Genomic DNA, 17877 nt, shown 5'->3' with positions numbered 1-17877 from the left:
CCTCTCAGGATTCACGGCAGCTCACTCTGCAAAGATGGGAACATCAAGTGTCAGCGCTCATTATCTGATAATGACAGAAATGCACCGATGCCATGTCTACCTATTACAGTAGTACTGCTATGCTGTTAGGAGTACTCAGCGAAATGGAGTATTGATGAGAAACACTCTTGATATTGACCGATCACCCACAGCTTCAAAGTATATTATCACAGATTATTACACTTCAAAGACTTGATGCCAGTGAACTGAACATTCTAATGTCTAAACAATAAAGACTAAAAAACAAGGGTGGGTTGAGGTTTTCTTTCCTAACAGAGCAGTACTACGCTAAAATCACGTTAGCTGTCATTTGCCCTACAGAAAGATGATGAGCAAAGAATCATATTTGTCAAAATCACCACATTTGGGAAGCTGACTTTGTCAAGCACCTCTAGCCTCGCCACCCATCCATCCATTCATACTTGAGCTGCTTATCTCAGGACCCAGTGGCAGAAAAGGACAAGCAGAACAGCTGAAATTACTTCTTTCGCAAATTCCCTCTGTGGGGGGGGGTCTCAAGAACTCCAAGAACAGTGTTGATTTGTAATAATAGTAATATTATAAAACAGCAAATCCTCATATTAGATAACCAGAACATTTTTTCTTGTTTATTGAGTATTGAAAGTGTTCGACTAATCGCACTACTTCCTGTGGCTTGGCTGGATCCACCTCAAAGAGCAACCAGGACCCATAGGGCTCACAGCCTGCAAGGCGAACAGTCGGAACTAGGCGCAAAAGGGCAGGGTCAGGGCAGGTCCAGGCTTTGTGGACCTAAAACTAGCTAAGATCCCTGATGCAGATTAAACCTCTACAAAATCTAATATATGAAAGTATATGTCAAGGCCTTTTAACAGCCTGGGTAATTCTGTATTGGAACATATTTCTGTGTCTGTTAAAGACTATTTTGTGGCATTTCTTAACAAAGTCAAAGACTAAATTTGCCCGCAATAGATAATGTTTGCTGTAAACACATCAGATGTATTAACACGAGAACAAAACTGAATTCAGAATCAAAAATCACATTGTTATCAACATGTACGCAAAATTCAGTTGAAATCTGGCTGTAAGCAACCAGCAGAGACCATATAGATAGAGCTGATCTTCCTCGCTCAAACATAATATCTGGCGCTGCTTCTGTTCTCCTCCTGTCATCGTGTTTTACTGCATTTCATTACAGCTTCTAATCGTCACAAACAATAACATGCCATTTCCCCACAGAGAATAGTGAGCTCGTTGGTGAGGGGGTCAGGGGAACCTTTCAATAATCTGCTGGAATAATTTGTCAAAATTTGGTGAATGTGCATTTTGTTCTGGGCAAGAGCAAGACACGCGTTGGGCCTGCTCATAAATGTGTTATGGTGCCGTAATCATACTTAATTCCCTATTAAAGAGTAACGTGTCTGATATGAGCTTTCTCTCTTCCTACTGTGCAATTCTGAATGATGAAAGGCAGCGAGTGTGTAGAGGAGGAGGTTTGTTGTGGCGCCAAGCTGGAGAGAAAGGGAGCAGTGGAGTGTTTCAAATCCTACATTTAAAACTGTTTTTTAACAACTGATGTTTGGGTTTTTTTGTACTAGATAGTGAATTGTCCTTGAACACTGGCTGCTCATTTTAACCACTGGAGAGACAATTAAGCCAGGTTCAGTTGAATATAGACACCATATTTCTATTTGCCATTTCTATATATTTCAAACGCTGACAAGATTGCCACCTTTTGTTGCATTTTATACGTAACTAAATAGTAGCTGACAACCTAAAAATGGGTTTTAGTGGGGAGTTTTTGGGATGAAACGTTCTCATCTGAGCAAAGCAGCACAAAACTCGACACAAATCCAGGACAAGAGAGTCGGGCTGATAACAAGGATCACAGCAGCAGTCAGAATCTCACAGAGCTCAAAGGCGATAACACTGCAAACATGGAAAATCTATTTAGAACTTGACTAATGACACTTTCCCTTTTGGATACACGTAGCTGTGTCATTTTCACTGCATATGCGTCTCTACTTACCACATAAGAAGTAGATACTGACACTGTACTTTTTTACTTATTTGTCTGCGAATGTAAGAGTCAAGAGAAGATTTCAGCAACAAAGTCAAACTCAAGAATCTGTACATCAGTCAGACACACAGCAAACGGAATGAACAGTGAAACCCACCGTCAGCAATCATTACTGACGTCCTTACTTGTATTTAACATCACTACATCATAATTCTATGGATGCAGGAACATTTGCAACAAAGGACAACATTATGGTATTCTGGCTACAACTCTTGTACACATGTATCTTATCAGTTGCTTTATTGGTACCAATTAAGGCTGTTGCACTTTCTTACTGCAGCAATTATTCTAACTACACCTTGATTACTACTTCAATTACCACCCAACAGTCCTTAAAGCAATAGGTAGACATTTTGGGGAATACACATTCATTTACTTGCCAAGAGTTCAGTGAAATGATTGTTACCACTCTCATATCTGTCCAGTAGATGTAAAGCTACAGCCAATAGCCAATTAGCTTAGCAACGACTGGAAACAGGAGGAACCAGCAAGCCTGACTGTCAGAAGGTAACAAAATCTGCCCACCAGCACCTCTTAAGGTCACTAAGTAAGTAACGTTTAATTCATAAAAGAACTGATGTGTTCAGGTCGGTTTTTAGTCATAGCCTCGTCTTCGATGGATTTCACCCTGTATCATGTGTCTATTTGATTGTGCAGGAAAAACTCCAGAACCTGACATTTAATATTTACATTTAAACATCACTGAACCATTTGATCAAATTATATTGCAACTCCACTGGGAGTATCCTGATGTTCATCTGCAAATGTAGAGACATGTGAAAATGAAAACGACTGTATAGGAAGTCAAAGAAACACTCTTACATCTGTTACGACAGACTATTTGCTGCATATCATGAGGAATTTATCAAGCTCTGTGTATGACGCTGGTGTTGATTATTTTGTATGCAGTGACAGCAGCATTAGCAACACTATCAGCACAGTCACTTGTAGTTGCTGTATCATGGGACAGACTGCAAAGTTCCCTCTGCTATCGAACACCTCGCACAAAGTTCCACTGACAAGAAAACACCGGTGAAACTCTCATCCCAACTTGAAACCAAACACTTCAAATCTCACTGAGTCATTAGACGCCGGCAGACAATGATGCTGGCAGGTCTAATCAGTCCCCAAGTGCCTGTCCCATCTCATTTAACAGTCAATCGAGGCTAATCAACCCGACATTAGACGCAAACAATCTGACCATCAGTCTCACAGTTCCTCAATCAGTGGGATAAAAAGGTTCCTGTCTGTTTGGTGTTTGTACATGAAACTCAAACCAGCAGAGAGGCCTGCACTCCTGCCGTGTGGTACTTAAAACTTTTAACACCCGTGCATGTGTGACTTCAGGTGATAAAGCTGCATTAGCACTTAATCGTATTAACCTGCAAAAGAAAATGTTGTACTTTATCTTTCTCTCCTCTGATAGGACGACCAGTGTCAATGATAAATCAGTGTCAACTACAGAGCTGCAAGTGGAGAGTCACTCTCCTGTTCGAGGACACTTCAGCAGAATGGATATCTGTCAGGCGAGGTTCATCTAAGGTTTTCCAAGTTGATGGAGGGTCTCACAGTTCACTAGAACTGCGAGCACCCACCTGAAAAAGTCTCACATGCCATGTAAATTTAATTGCTTTCAGTAAATCCATATAAAAAAAGCACACTACTGCTAGACATCCGTCCCAGTGCACATTAAGACTGTAATCGGCCTCCAGTGACTCAGTGACTTTTCAGATGATGGCAGGTGGAGAAGCATCAACTACAGAGAGGAAATCGAGTAGTCATGCTTGTAATGTGGTAAAAAGCCCCCAAAATTAAATGACCATACTAATCACATTTACACCGTTATACTTCCGATACTCCAAGATACATGGCATTTTTTACATTTTTTCTCTACAGACACCAACAGGAATTAAATGATTCATCCTTTCTGCTGCTTGCTCCACTGAACCATGATTTCATCAAGCCAGTCAAATGGAATCAGTTTTTATCTTAGTGGAAAATTTGATTTGTTTTTTCATTATCTTTATACAGTGGTAATGAGCGACAGATCGTAACTGCAGAGAAGATTACAATTGGTGTACATTAAATGCATAACTTCAAATTTTGAACTATACAAAACACAGCAACAAAGCACTTTCCATAAGGAGTGTAAGTCACAATGCCATACAATATTTTTCCCACAACATGGGAACAATCTGCAGCACGGATGCGCAATATAATCACAACACCTGCCATCATAGCATTTGAAAATAAAGAAATATATATATATATATATATATGTATATCATAAGAACAAAAAAGCAGAAATCAGCTATACTAATTCACTGCATTTCGAGTTTTTACACTTTTACACTACAATACAGTAGTTTCAGAAAACTGATTAAGGGCGATTTCAGACCTAACCTGTCTAGTACAGTTCAAGCAAACTCTGGTGTGTTTGTCCATTCGCTTCAGTTTGTTTGGGCTGGAGAGAAAGCTGTCAATCAAACCCTTACACAGACAAAACAAATGGACCGCCACCACCTAATATAAAGATGGGTCTTGACTGGTTTCCAATCTGACTCTGGTGCAGTTCGTTTGTGGATTTTGTTGCAGTACAAGCGAGATTTTAGCACAAAATCAAAAGTTAAATGACTATTACATCCATCTGTTGATCACGGGAACTGTCAAGGAAGCATAATGCATTAGCCAATATAATGTTTTCTTTTACGTAAGTATTTTTGGCCTTTATTCGACAGTGGACAATCAAGAAGTGACAGAAAACAAGGGGGGAGAGAGAGACATGCAACAAAGGTCTCCATTCTCTACTGATAGCGCTCATAATCAAATGCGTAAGCTCTGTGTAGCCAGAGAAGATAAATAAACATATGAGGCGCAGTGAAGCGTTGCATGACTTTTGTCAGTCACTGCAGTTTTGGTTTCTCTACGTGGGTCCATGTAGCCCAGGATGACAGTCACCAAAAATTGTCTACTATTATATAGTGCAATGACGACCTACAGTCATTTGAAAGCAAGAAGACATGCCAAGTCTCTGGTTGTATTTTATTTTGTAGTAATGACTGGCAGGTATTGTCTTTTTGATGCTCAAAGTGGCTGCAAACCTTAAATCTTTTGAGACATGTGGTCTATTTTTCAAATAGACTCCAAATGGTGAAGTCTAAGCTTTTATTTTGTCTTGATCTGTGGGCAATGCTGCAGAGGGAATACACACAAAAAAAACTGGCAATTTGACAGTTGGACTGTGAGCTTGATGATTTGACTGGGGGCTCCGTGACAGATGACTCGAATCAGAAAATTTAAGGGGGCCGCACTCAATGTCAAAGAGTTTACACTACATTCATTTATTTCTCACTCTGCAGAACAGCCTCACAGCTCTGAGGAGTCACAGCGCTGAACAATTGGACCTAGTCACAGTAAAGTCTTAACGTGATTTCTCTTTTTCTCTAGCCTCAGGACATCGCGGTTTTAAAAGACGTTCCTAAGATCATAACCAAGGAGCATTTTTTTCTTCCAATTCCAAGAGCCGGTTGATTGCAGTCAGGTGAAAGGTGATCCGATCGTGTTCCCAGAGGCGAGCTCATCAAACGTGTAGCCTACAGGCCTTGTCAGGACTCATCAGCATCTCCGCTCTGCTCAGCCAGCCTGTGATGACTTTGTCTAGACGTGACTGCTCTCCTCTCAGAGACATGAAATATTGAGCACAGATATATCATCTGATTGACCATCTCCTGGTCTCCAGCTGAGTTGTTCTGCCTGACTGTGATGGCTGTCTGAAAGTGACTAGACTGCCACACTGACAGAATCGGTGATGGAGCTGGGCATGGAGAAATGAAATGTTACCTTGTGTTATCACTGCCTGCATGTTGGTGGTGTGGCCCTGTGCCCTTCTCACCTTCTGCACTTGACAGAGTGAACTCTTACAAATGCCAGAATTTTCGGACCTTTGAAGCAACCTGGATGGTCTATGATGCTTTTATATGAGAGGAAACTAGTGCGGAAACAATTCAACCATAAATCTTTTTATTCATATATCGAGCGAAAAGAGTTTTCAGCTCTTCAAATGTGAGGATTTGCTGCCTTCCCTGTGTTAAATCACTGTAAATACAGTATTTTGGGACTGTTGGTTGGACAAAACAAACTATCTTTAAGTCCCTCCCTAATGTGGGCTCTGTAAACTTGTGAGACACATTTTCTTTTACATTTTCTAGATTAGATTAGAGTTAAAAAGTTAAACAGTTAATCAAAACATTGATTTATAAGTCAAATTACAGCCCTCGAGGAAACCAAAGAGATGAGTAGGTAAAACATCTCTACAAACTTGGCAGACACAGCTTCAATGTCACCTTCCAGAAAATAAGAAAATCCTCCTACCAGCCCCTCTAAAGCTTTTTAATTAACACGTTATATCGCCTTTTTTGTCTTGTTATCACCTTGACGTTTCAGTTTTACACATAACCCCCCCATAAAACCACAAATCGTAATTTTTGTTCAAAGTGTTTGCAATTTGTGAACTTTAGAGGTGCTGGCAGTTGGATTTTGTTACCCATGGACAGAGCCAGGCTAGCTGTTTCCCCATGTTTTCATTCTTTATGCTAAGCTAAGCTAACCGACTGCTGGCTGTAGGTTTATATATAATGGAAAGAAATGAAAGTGATATCAATTTTCTTGTCTAACTCTCAGCAAGAAAGCAAATAGGTGTATTTCCCAAAATGTCAAACTATTCCCTGCTACTGTCACACTGAATGATTCATCTGTTATTTCTACAAATGATGACACATAAAATGGGCAACTTTAGACTCTTTTGGAAAAAGGCAGTATAGCCTCTGATGACACTCATTGTGACTGGGCCTTACAGACCTGTTTAAAAGCGCTCCCACTCTATGTACAGTATAAAACCACATTGGTATTACAGTAATATAACCGTAGCTGCTTTCCACAGGTTGATGTGGAGATGGTTATCACAATCACTTCTGTTTGTTGTTATTGAGGTGCTACATACAGTTACAGCAGCCTGCAGTAAGCTATTTTGAGGGAGATTTTGCATGAAAACCGAGAAGCATCTTTTGCTGGGAAGTATGCCAACTCAGCATGCCAGTCTGTGTCCAAACCTACCCTTCACTGTTGTGCATTTTTACTTGACTACAGAACAATCATCAGAGTTTTTGGATGCTCAAAATGCTCCTGCTGTCACCAAATGGTTATTTTTCACATTTATCATACCCATATCACATTTTCCACAAGACTCCTTCCTGAAATCATAACTGAGGAAATGGCCAACAAGGTATATAGGCAACATCTCTTTTTGAATTCCTCATCTGCAGACTGCACAGCAGTGCACACACTCTCCCTCACAGACACACAGCTGTCCCATGGCTACCACTCTTGCCAACAGAGCATCTTTGCTGCTATAAATAGTCCGTTTTCATACTTCCCTTGTGGATTTCTTCAAAGTGATTTGTGGGAAATCAATCTATTTTTTCCTGTAGAATGTAGAAAACAATAGTAATGGGTTTTCTCACAACGCATTTGTTGACAAATCAGTTTTGTCAAAGCACATTCAGTAGATTTGCGTGAGTCTAAAGATCATCCCTGGATGGAGGGGTCATTATCTTCCATTAAACCATCTTTTAGAAGAATATTGTTCCATCAGGCCGTGATGAACTTGCTCCATCATGCTCATACATGCATACACATACAACTGTGTGTTAACATAAAATAACATCTTTCCCCTCCTATCTCCCCTCAGAGCCAAACATCAGACAGGAGACTGACTCACCCTCCTCACTGTCATGACTCAGCAGATTGAGCGAAAGGAGCGGGACAGTGAGAAAGAGACAGAAAGGACGTGAGAAAGACAAACAGGAGGAGAAGTGAGGCGTAAATCATGTTTAAGAAGGTGGCTCATTTTGGGGAGAAGAACCTTTGCTACCTCTTCTGGGACATGCTGCTTGTCATTTACATCAGGAGTTACAGGCAAAGTCCTACCATTTGCACATATGGATATTTAGGGTTCAACATACAGTTTATATACAGTTTCTTACAGTTTCAAATTGAAGATGCTCATACTGTAGCTTATATCTAGTAGAGATATCCAGTATCTTTCCAGTTACTTTGCAAACAAAAGAAGAATCAGTTACGAGTGCAATTCACCTTTGCAATAAAATAGATTGAATAAACAAAGTGGTCATGCCACATCTTGATTCACTTTCACAGCAGTGATGCTGAGCTTTTACCCTACCAAAGATGTTCAATAACTTTGTCAGCATTGGCAATCAAATCTCATTAACTCACTATATTGACACACGCAGATGGTGCAAAAGCAAAGCACTTATTCATTCCAACAGAGACCGGAGTTCAAGGCCTCGGATTGGTCACGCATTCCAACAAACACAATTAATTGCCAGTGTCTGGGTGTGTGGGAAGCTGGTGAGGTGATCACGTCCTTATAACTAGTAAGAGTAGAAAAAAAATCTCACAAGCTGCCCGAAGAGCAAATCAAAAGCGTGCTCCACTTTTTAAGCATTGGAATTCTTTAACACTGTCAGACCTACAACGGACAGTTGTAAAAAAAAAATGTATCAAAATTGCTGCAGCAGAACACGAGATTTCGTCTTTTTTTATTCCACGCATTCCTTAATTGTCAAAAACACGAGCTGTTGGCATTCGAGTTGCATTGTGGGTAATGCAGGCACCAGGTTTAGGCAAGGGATAAAAGTGCGTGGAATAGCAAAGACAATATCTTCTGCTGCATCAATTTTGATCTTTTTTTTTTTCCAAAACTGTCAATCGTGAGTCCGACAATGTCATAGCAGTGCAATACTAAATCAGTGGTACACCCCGGTTTTTGAAAACAGTGTTTTTCATACATATTAAGTGGTTACTTCTTCAGATAATAATGAAAACAATGCTAAGATGGAGGTTTGTATCTGATTCAGGCCCTACCACGTTGCGTTGTCTTTGTACCAGCTCTGATACAAAATGACTTGCTATGGGAGTCGTTTCTTTGTCTTTCTGACTGGAAAACCTGCACAGTGCCTGGCAACGATATACAGCAGAGGACACAAGAATGTCAAAGTCAAACACAGAGATTAGTAAGATGAGATCAGAAACTGAACGAAGTTGAGCATAAAAGAAGATCAGGAATATCCCTTTAGAAAAGTATCAAAACTTCTCAAACTAACACACAAAAAAAACATTCCCCCAGAGAGACTTTCCAGCTGCTGAGAAAGGAGAAGTGGCAGAGAAGAGCTGAGGAGACATTAAGCTCGTTTCTTCAGATACTGCTAACCAGCAACACACTCACACGTACAGTCTCAAAAGCCTTCAAACACATTTCTGTATTTCCACATATCAAGAGTTTGAATCAGCTGCTGACCCTTGTGTCTTCTCATCGCCTCAATGTCATTATATCTCTGTCTGCTCATGAAAAACAGTCAAATTTCATTATCACTGACTTCATTACCACTATTGAATAAACAGCACAGTTACATCTTAATGAGGTCAATGCTTCTCTGCTTCCTTCTCAATACAATCTCCTTTTATTGACTTATTATTGATTGTTCATAGGGGGCTTAAGGATAAATTAGATTTTATAATATTGTATGTCTTCTATATTAAATTCTATGTATTTATATTTAAAATCAACAGTTCTGGTTCAGCTTGTGCAGTGAATTAATCCGGCAGGAATGGCAGTTGTTGCTTTGCATCCTAACAAATGCCATTAGTAAACAACTGCAATCGCTTCAGGTAAATCTGCATATGTATGAATGTAAATTTATAAGTTGGGAAAATGCATTTGGGGAATGCATTTACACAATCGCTCCGAGGCTTCTGCGTGTTTTCACTCCGTGTGTTGAATGCTGAATGATGCTGTGCAAGTTTTTTCTCATGCTGCCTTGTAACATCTCCAGATTTCTCTCTATATTTAGATCAAACAGGCTCTTGATCTCTGAGTGTTCAGCTAGTTTTCAGCCCAATAACAGCCTTCAGAACCATCACAGCATCGTCCTCCTGACCCGGCTGGACATAAAGAAGTCTTTTCCCTTCTGAGATTTCTCAATATTCCTACAATATCATGCTATAGTGTAGCTTCTTGTCATCCTTACAAACATTTAATTCATACATGACAATACATTCCAGTCTTGTACTGTTTTTGTAATGTGTCATGTAAAGACATGTAGAAAGGCAGAGTCTCCTACTAATACTGCAACAATGGCACTCAGAACAGTAGGACACTGAGTTTTGTCCTTGCTCTTTTCACTTTATGCCTCACACAAAAGTTAGTGCTGCTTTCCCAGAATAGATTAAATATCCAGCTAAAGGATACTTATACAGATATGACCAGAAATCGACAGTTGCCCTCGTTGCCTTTTAATAAATACTACGCAAACACTAACACAGTGATGACATTGAAAAGATGAAGAGTAATCTCATAAAGCCATCAAGTTAATGCTTGTTGTTCTTGCTTTTGGTTTGTGGTCCTGCCCTGTTAGGTGCTGACTATCTTATATGCTAAAACTTTCATGCTTTACTCATAAAAATAACCAATAAATTGGTACTGAATGCCTAATAGACACTTCATAGTCTTTTTAACATATTCTTTAATCAGATACTTACTCATTTAAATCATAGTTATGCCAATTTTTGACTATTTTACTGAAGCAAAGTTCAGCTGCAACATTTAACATTTGACAAGAAAAATTTGACTCAGCTAGCCTACTGGCACTAGTATCAAATCATTTCAATACTCGGACTTAGCCGCGACACTCACACCTTTTTAGCCTAATCGGCACAGAACGAATCATGCCAGCTTCACAGCACAACAGTTGTGAGTGCAGTCTGTTTCACTGCTTCAGAGGAATACAAAGGTGTGTTCAGACAGAACGCAAAGCACATTCTCACCCTGCGTAATTCAAACTAATTTGATCGCTGGACTGTTTGTGTAGTCCGTGTTTATTAGCCCCAAACAACCAACACATTAACAGTACAAACATTAGCTGTAGTTAGCAACACACTCACCTACTGTGTGTGGGGAGTCCATCTGTCTGTGTGTTTGTGTGGCAACTCGAGACGCTGACTGACCTCAGAATCCATCAGAAACTCACATCTTTCCCTTTCCTCTCGTCTCTCCACCTTTATGAAGCTGATTCATAAAGCCCCGGGATAAACGCAAATCTTTTACTCAAGTTCAAACAATTTCAACTCACACAGACGCATCTTTGCCTCAGTTCACATCTTTTCATTGACTTTGCATACTCTATATTACTGGACACATCATATATATATATATATATATATATATATACATACACACACACACACAATTGTGACAGCAGTATAAGACAACAGAAATGACTTCATTCTCACTTATGTTACATTTATCAGCGTGATCACCACCTACGTGTCCAGAAAAATTGCACCAAATTCATAAATACATGAATTCAAATTGCTGCAGCATTTTCTGGTTAGGTAGGACAGCATATAAGATTCATTACAAATAGTCATCACCATGGGACTTCACATGGAAACTAGCGATGAATAATTAAACAAATCCTATTACTCTTCACTAAACTGTGGCCTAGTAGTGTAGTAGTTTACATTTTTAAATTAAACTCCTGATCTGTTTTCAGTGTGTACCCACATAAGTAAATTAACAACCTCAAATTCATCCTTAATATGGTCAGTTACCATGGATTAAAAAAAAAAAAAAAACACAACTGGGGCTCTGAGCCAGCAGGGATATTTGGCTGCAATTTCAAGTATTTCTCCATTAGCTCCATTCTGACTAATTATATACACGAGTCTGGGCTGAGAAGCTCGCACCGCATTCTGGCATGCTACAAACACTGGCTGTATTTGTGTATCAGAGCCAACAACATACCACTTTTCCCTCGTATTAATCAAGCATCCTTGTAAATATAGATGTTTAGCCACATTAGCTGCCACTCTATCGTCCAGCTTCTGGCAAACCAAGCAAAAATATAAATATGAGGTGCTCCCAGTGTTCCCATTCTCCCTGTTCCTCTCTGACACCATATCACCTGTGTATCAGCCTTCTTACAGCTAAAGGGAGGGCCACTCAGCCTCCAGACGCAGGCCTTATCTCACCCTAGGGCTAATCATTCCCCCGGAGACATCATACTGACAGATCTACTGCCCAATCAGGACACCCCCACTGCACTAATAACACTGCCCCCACATCTTGTGGTAATCAAATACCTGCTATCAATGGACCACGGAAATGGTGTGTGTGTGTGTGTGTGTGTGTGTGTGTGTGTGTGTGTGGCAGTCTGAGCATGTATGTATGTATGTATGTGTGTGCATGTGATCAATAGCCAGCCTTGTGTGGGAGTGGAGGAGGCGTTAGACGTCAGACATGGCCTCAGAGGTCACTCCTTCCTGCAGCCTCACCACTATATGTCCGTCTGGTGTTTTTTTTGTCACAAGGCATCTGCTGGCGTCTCCCTGTAATTATTCTGATTTGTAACACATTTCAGAACAGCACCTCTTCTCCACATGTTAAGTGCACTGTGGCAGTTTGTGGCTCTGAAAGGCAGCAAGAAATAGCTGAAACATTTTATTCTAAATGGCCAGAAATAATACAGTTTGTGTATCACTCGGTTTCCCCGAGCGCTCACTCGCTGCTGTTCAGGAGGCATGTTACATTTCACTTGTATGCTTTTTGATTCATCACTCACGATGTGAAGAGGCAATCATACACTAGAGCTGAATTTCATTTTGACAAATCTCATGGGATGCTCTACTCTGTTGCAAGCAGCCCCCTCTCTGTCCTTCACTCGGAGATTTAGGATGATAAGACAAGCATATTTTTGCAATGAAATCTCACCTGGTGCAGCGTTATTCTAAAAGCTGGGGGAAATGTATCAGAACCAAAACCCACACAGAAGTCACAAAGATTACAAATGGTCGATTTTGAAAACAAAAACTACGACCAAACAATATTCATTGATGTTTCTCCTGGACTGATATGAAGCAATAAATGGAGCCAGTTCACACCAAAGATGGTGTCTGCGGTATCCCTAGAAAGTGTTTTACCACATTTCTAAACAACTGAAGATCCAAATTTATATATCACGCTGCAATAAACCAACATTAGATTAATCATGAATTTTAATTGACTCATTGAGTCATTGTTGCAACAAAACTAACAATAATCAAATGACTAAAATTTCACCAAAACTGACACATTTTGGTCAAAACACAAAGACTAAATAACACCATAATCACAATAATAATGATACGTCTAACAAAAAGATGATGTTGACAACAATTGTGATGAACAATAATAATAATAACCATGATCAGTTAAAAAAGTGTTGATGTCAGAAACCGAGACCCCACATCAGAATGCTTGATGATGCTGTTGATGATGTCACAGGCGAACATCACTACAGTATATCATTGCCAGGCATGATGATGTCATTGTGACCTCAGCCTGTTTTTGTTGTCTGATTGGTCAAACGTGACACAACCTTTCAAGGAAGGGCAAACACACACATATGCATGCACCCTAGAGCAAGACAAGGCCTTCTGTAGGAGTAGTATGGAATGGGACCTTGGACACATGCACTCCTGTGTGCATTCAGTTGAGCGAGTGAGTATGCGAGATGCGTCTGCACGCTCAAACCTGCAACATACTGACACACATACATGGATGGTAGGAGTGTGCCAAGAGGTGTCTTGCATTGAGCGGGCCCCACTGACAGCCAAGGAAAGGCTCACCTGATGCCCAGCCACCTGCCATCTGTCTGCTGAATAATACCATTTGCCTGCTATACTACAGGGACCAGCATGAATACACCTGTCAAATATAAACACACACAGCAAAACGCACAAACTCACAGGTTTCCGTCTACAAATAGCTGGCAGGAATATGCGCCTCCCTGGCTGGGCGATGTTATCTTATTTTCAGTGGCCAGCCAAAGGGACACAAGGGGGATTCAATACACATGCTCACAGTTCGGAAGAATCAAAAGCAGCACAAGCAATATATCCCCATCACTGTGAATGTAAGCAGACAGGAAATACTGTCCACTAAGTAGAGAGCAGGGGATTCATAAAATAACCAGCACTTATTCGACAATACATTTGGGCAACTTTGACTTCTGTTCCACTGAGGGTCCAGTAACCATTTCTTTACTGGTCTGCTGAGCAATTCAGCTCATCTGCAGTGCCTCTCAACTGGAAATTTGCAAATAATTTGATTCATTTTGTTGTTAATCAGCCCTGGTCACATGCAACTTGAAGCTGACAGTAAGATACATCCCTCTTGCATTTGGACCTTGTGTGATGAGCAGAAAGCAGCTGTATGATGACAGATTTGTCACAAAGGAGCCCTGCCTTTACATCAGAAATCTGATTTTACTCTTATTGTGTTGGTGTTTCCTTTCTGAGGTCTGGCTCTTCTATTCAGTAGCCCTCATATTCAAGCCAAGGCCAAGGCTGCACGTCTATATAGCACCGCTTTCCTGAATATGATGATAGGAGAAGCAATCGGGAGAGGATGATGACACAAGCTGCACTGAATTAATTTCAAGGTTACTCTAAACCGCTCATCAAGGCGTCCTAACAAGCATGGGATTCCAGTCTTTCAGTGATCTGAAAGGCATCAACTGCGCCGTGCGTGTCTAGGGGGGCTGGTTGAGGAGGAATAGCCACCCTCTGGTGCTGGGGGGCGGGGAGATGGGCCAAATATTTCTCGCCGGACTGAAGGCACATTTGCTCGGCAACGAAGGCGGATCATTTGCACATATTTCCGTTTACTGTTACAAACGAGGGGTGCACAACACTGAGACCCAACATAATCTGCTAAATGCATATTTGTAGGGGCGTAAATAGGCGCTGGAGGGCGGTCACTGTTGCTGCTACAGAGACAGGTGTCTGTCTAAATACCGATGTCGATTCCTTCCAAACATTAAAACACTGTCCTCCGCACATTTCTCACTGGATCGCCGGTGGAATCCGTCCAACTCACAAAGCCGTCCTCACTGCGAGCTTTGCTTCGCTTTACCGAGCGAGGCTCCCGCGTTGTGACTTGATTAAGGTCCGAACTTGCCTCAGCAACAGACAATAGCTGCACAGTCCCGTTTCCTCTTATTTCTCCCCCACAGCATCTGCAGGCATCACACACACACACACACACACACACACACACACACACTTACCGCGATTTGATGAAGCAGTATTCCAGAGAAAAGGCGAATCCATTCAAGAATGAGAAAGGAGGAGGAAAAGGGGGCGAAAGGAAGCCGTGAGCACTCCCCACTACTACGAGTACTACTACTCCATCGGCTCAGCGAAGCCGCCGCTCTCGGTTTGTGATGGGGATCACGCAGCGTGCGAGCGCGTGAGGATGGATGCTGTGCCTTGTCGGAGGGGGGGGGGGGGGGGGGGCGGGGACAAGACGCGTACTCGGGTCCGGTGGAGCGTACTTAATTCTGTGTAGGGACCTTGTGTTACAAGCGAGTCGACTGTCTAGCCCCGCATATTCTCAGCCAGGCTGCCCTATGGACCCCCAGGTCCGACAGGAACCTCTCCCGGGCCCAGAGGGTCAGGGGGTCTTTTCAACCGTGCTTCCTATTCATGGAGCCCCGCGCGTTCATTTGCTGAGTTGTGGCTGTTGTGGTAGTTGCTGATGTTGCCATGGGAGTCTTGAAGATTCACACTGGTGCCATGTTTTGCAGAATCACTTCAATACTAGCCGAGATTTTGTACTACTGTATTCAGATCTGACATTTTATTTGGCAAACATGTTTTTCATCATGTTTTCCATAATTACGGTCTCAGTTAGACAGTTGTGGAGCACTAAAAGTCAAAATAAATAGATTTATTTGACAGTTATAAAAGGTATACATCAAGTCTAAAGATGCAATTATGTGAATTGCCAAGAACCCAGTGAACTCCAGGACTAGCATACTGTTTGCCTCCCAATCTTTGAAGAATTTACTCACAAAACAACACAATACAGTGCAAAAACATTCTGATATCAATAAAGATTTTGTAGGCTGCTTTTATCATTTAAAATGTATTTGAAGATATTTGTTGACCTAACAGGGCAGCGACAGCCAAGACTAATTGTTAAAAACTTATGTGGAAGAGCCTTCATATGCACTTCCTCTAATAGCCACTAGACGTTGGCTCCAAGACAACTCAGACTGCACTGAACTGAGTCAACAAAAGAAAGAAAAATCTTTCAAAACAGACATGTCAGTTTTAGAAAGAATTGTTGGTGCCTAATAGCTAATGCCACCCTTACTTATGTATTGGGATATGGTATTTTTTTTTTACATTTAGTTTTTTAAGAATGAGTAAAGTAAGTTTTGGGCTGTTTTTACTTGACAGGCTTCTCTCGCTATTGAACGTATTCATGGTGGTTGCCGCTCCATCCACACTCCTCCCCCAGGGCCCAAATTTGAATTTCAAATTCCAGGCTCATAGTGATAACTTCATAGGCCAATTTATAATGATGCTCTGGCACTTTTTACTTCCCCCAGTGTGTTTTTATATTTTAAAGCCACTATGTATAGAATTAGAAGATTTCTGACATTGGTGCCATCTGGTGGTAAAATTGGACATATTTCACACTGGATGGGACCAAAACAACACAGACTATGTTATAAGATATAAAAATAGATAACCAAGATTCATTTTGATAATTATACCACACACTCTGGAGGATTTAAGGCCCATTCCCAGTGAAACGAGCCAACTGTCGTCTCTGTCTCCCTTTTCTACATCCAGCTGTTGCTCTACCTTATTGCACAATATGTCTCGTCTCAAAGCAAGGTCTCAGTCTTCAGTCCCACCTCTGTGATCCGGCAAGTTGGAGTATGAGCACTCTGAACGCACTGCTGCCAGAAGTGGGACAGACACGAAACCAGGGTGCCCATCTCTGCTACAAGAAATAACTGAAGAAACACTGGTGTGTTCAGTGATCTAGATTCAGGGAGCACGCTACATTACACTCTGCGCTCAGGCCCCCCCCCCCTCCAATCCTCTTCTTTTTCAGCCCAGTTCTTTCACTCCGCCCCTCGTCTCTCATCTGTGGCCTTCAGTCACATTAACCAAACTGAGCAGAAAAACTGATATCACTGTGAAATCACAAAATGTGCAGTCAGCACAAGTTATAATTAACAATAGCGCTGAAGTGGTTTGAAGATGTGGTGGATACATTTGGTACTAAATTTACGGTGTTGCACTGGATCTTAACGGGGGCAGCGGTAGCCTTGAGGAAGACAATCAGGCTTTTGAGCGGACGGTTGCAGGGTTGCAGCAAACTCTTATCTAAATAACTGCCAAGGTACTCTTGAGCAAGACAGTTTACCTCTAATACCTGAGGGCATCTGTCTAGTTGCTGACAGCAGAAGGCTGTGGATGTATACTGTGAGTCAGTGCTGAGGTATGTTTGTATGTTTGTATGTGTGGATGTGAAGAAGAATGACGTTAGACAAGAGAAAGCTCTGACATCCAATTAACGTTAAGGTCGAATTTTGAACCCAATCAGAAACGGACCTGTGAATAATCAGACGTGCATAAATGCATTTTTTAGAAAGGTGCCCAGTCCAGTAGGGACCAGAGGTGAAATGTAAAATGTAGTGAAGTAATAAGTAGCACGAAATGGAGATACAACTATCTCAGAATTGTATTTAAGTACAGTACCTGAGCAAATGTGCTTAGTTACCTTCCTCCACTGGCCTGCAGCAGCATGATACACCACTAATATAAGAGCAGCACTACATGTCATCATCCCTGCACAATTA

Source organism: Enoplosus armatus, chromosome 18 (genome assembly GCF_043641665.1).
Source record: "Enoplosus armatus isolate fEnoArm2 chromosome 18, fEnoArm2.hap1, whole genome shotgun sequence".
Classification (NCBI taxonomy): Eukaryota; Metazoa; Chordata; class Actinopteri; order Centrarchiformes; family Enoplosidae; genus Enoplosus; species Enoplosus armatus.
The sequence above is the reverse complement of the archived record's forward strand: the minus strand, read 5'-3'. Positions refer to the sequence as shown.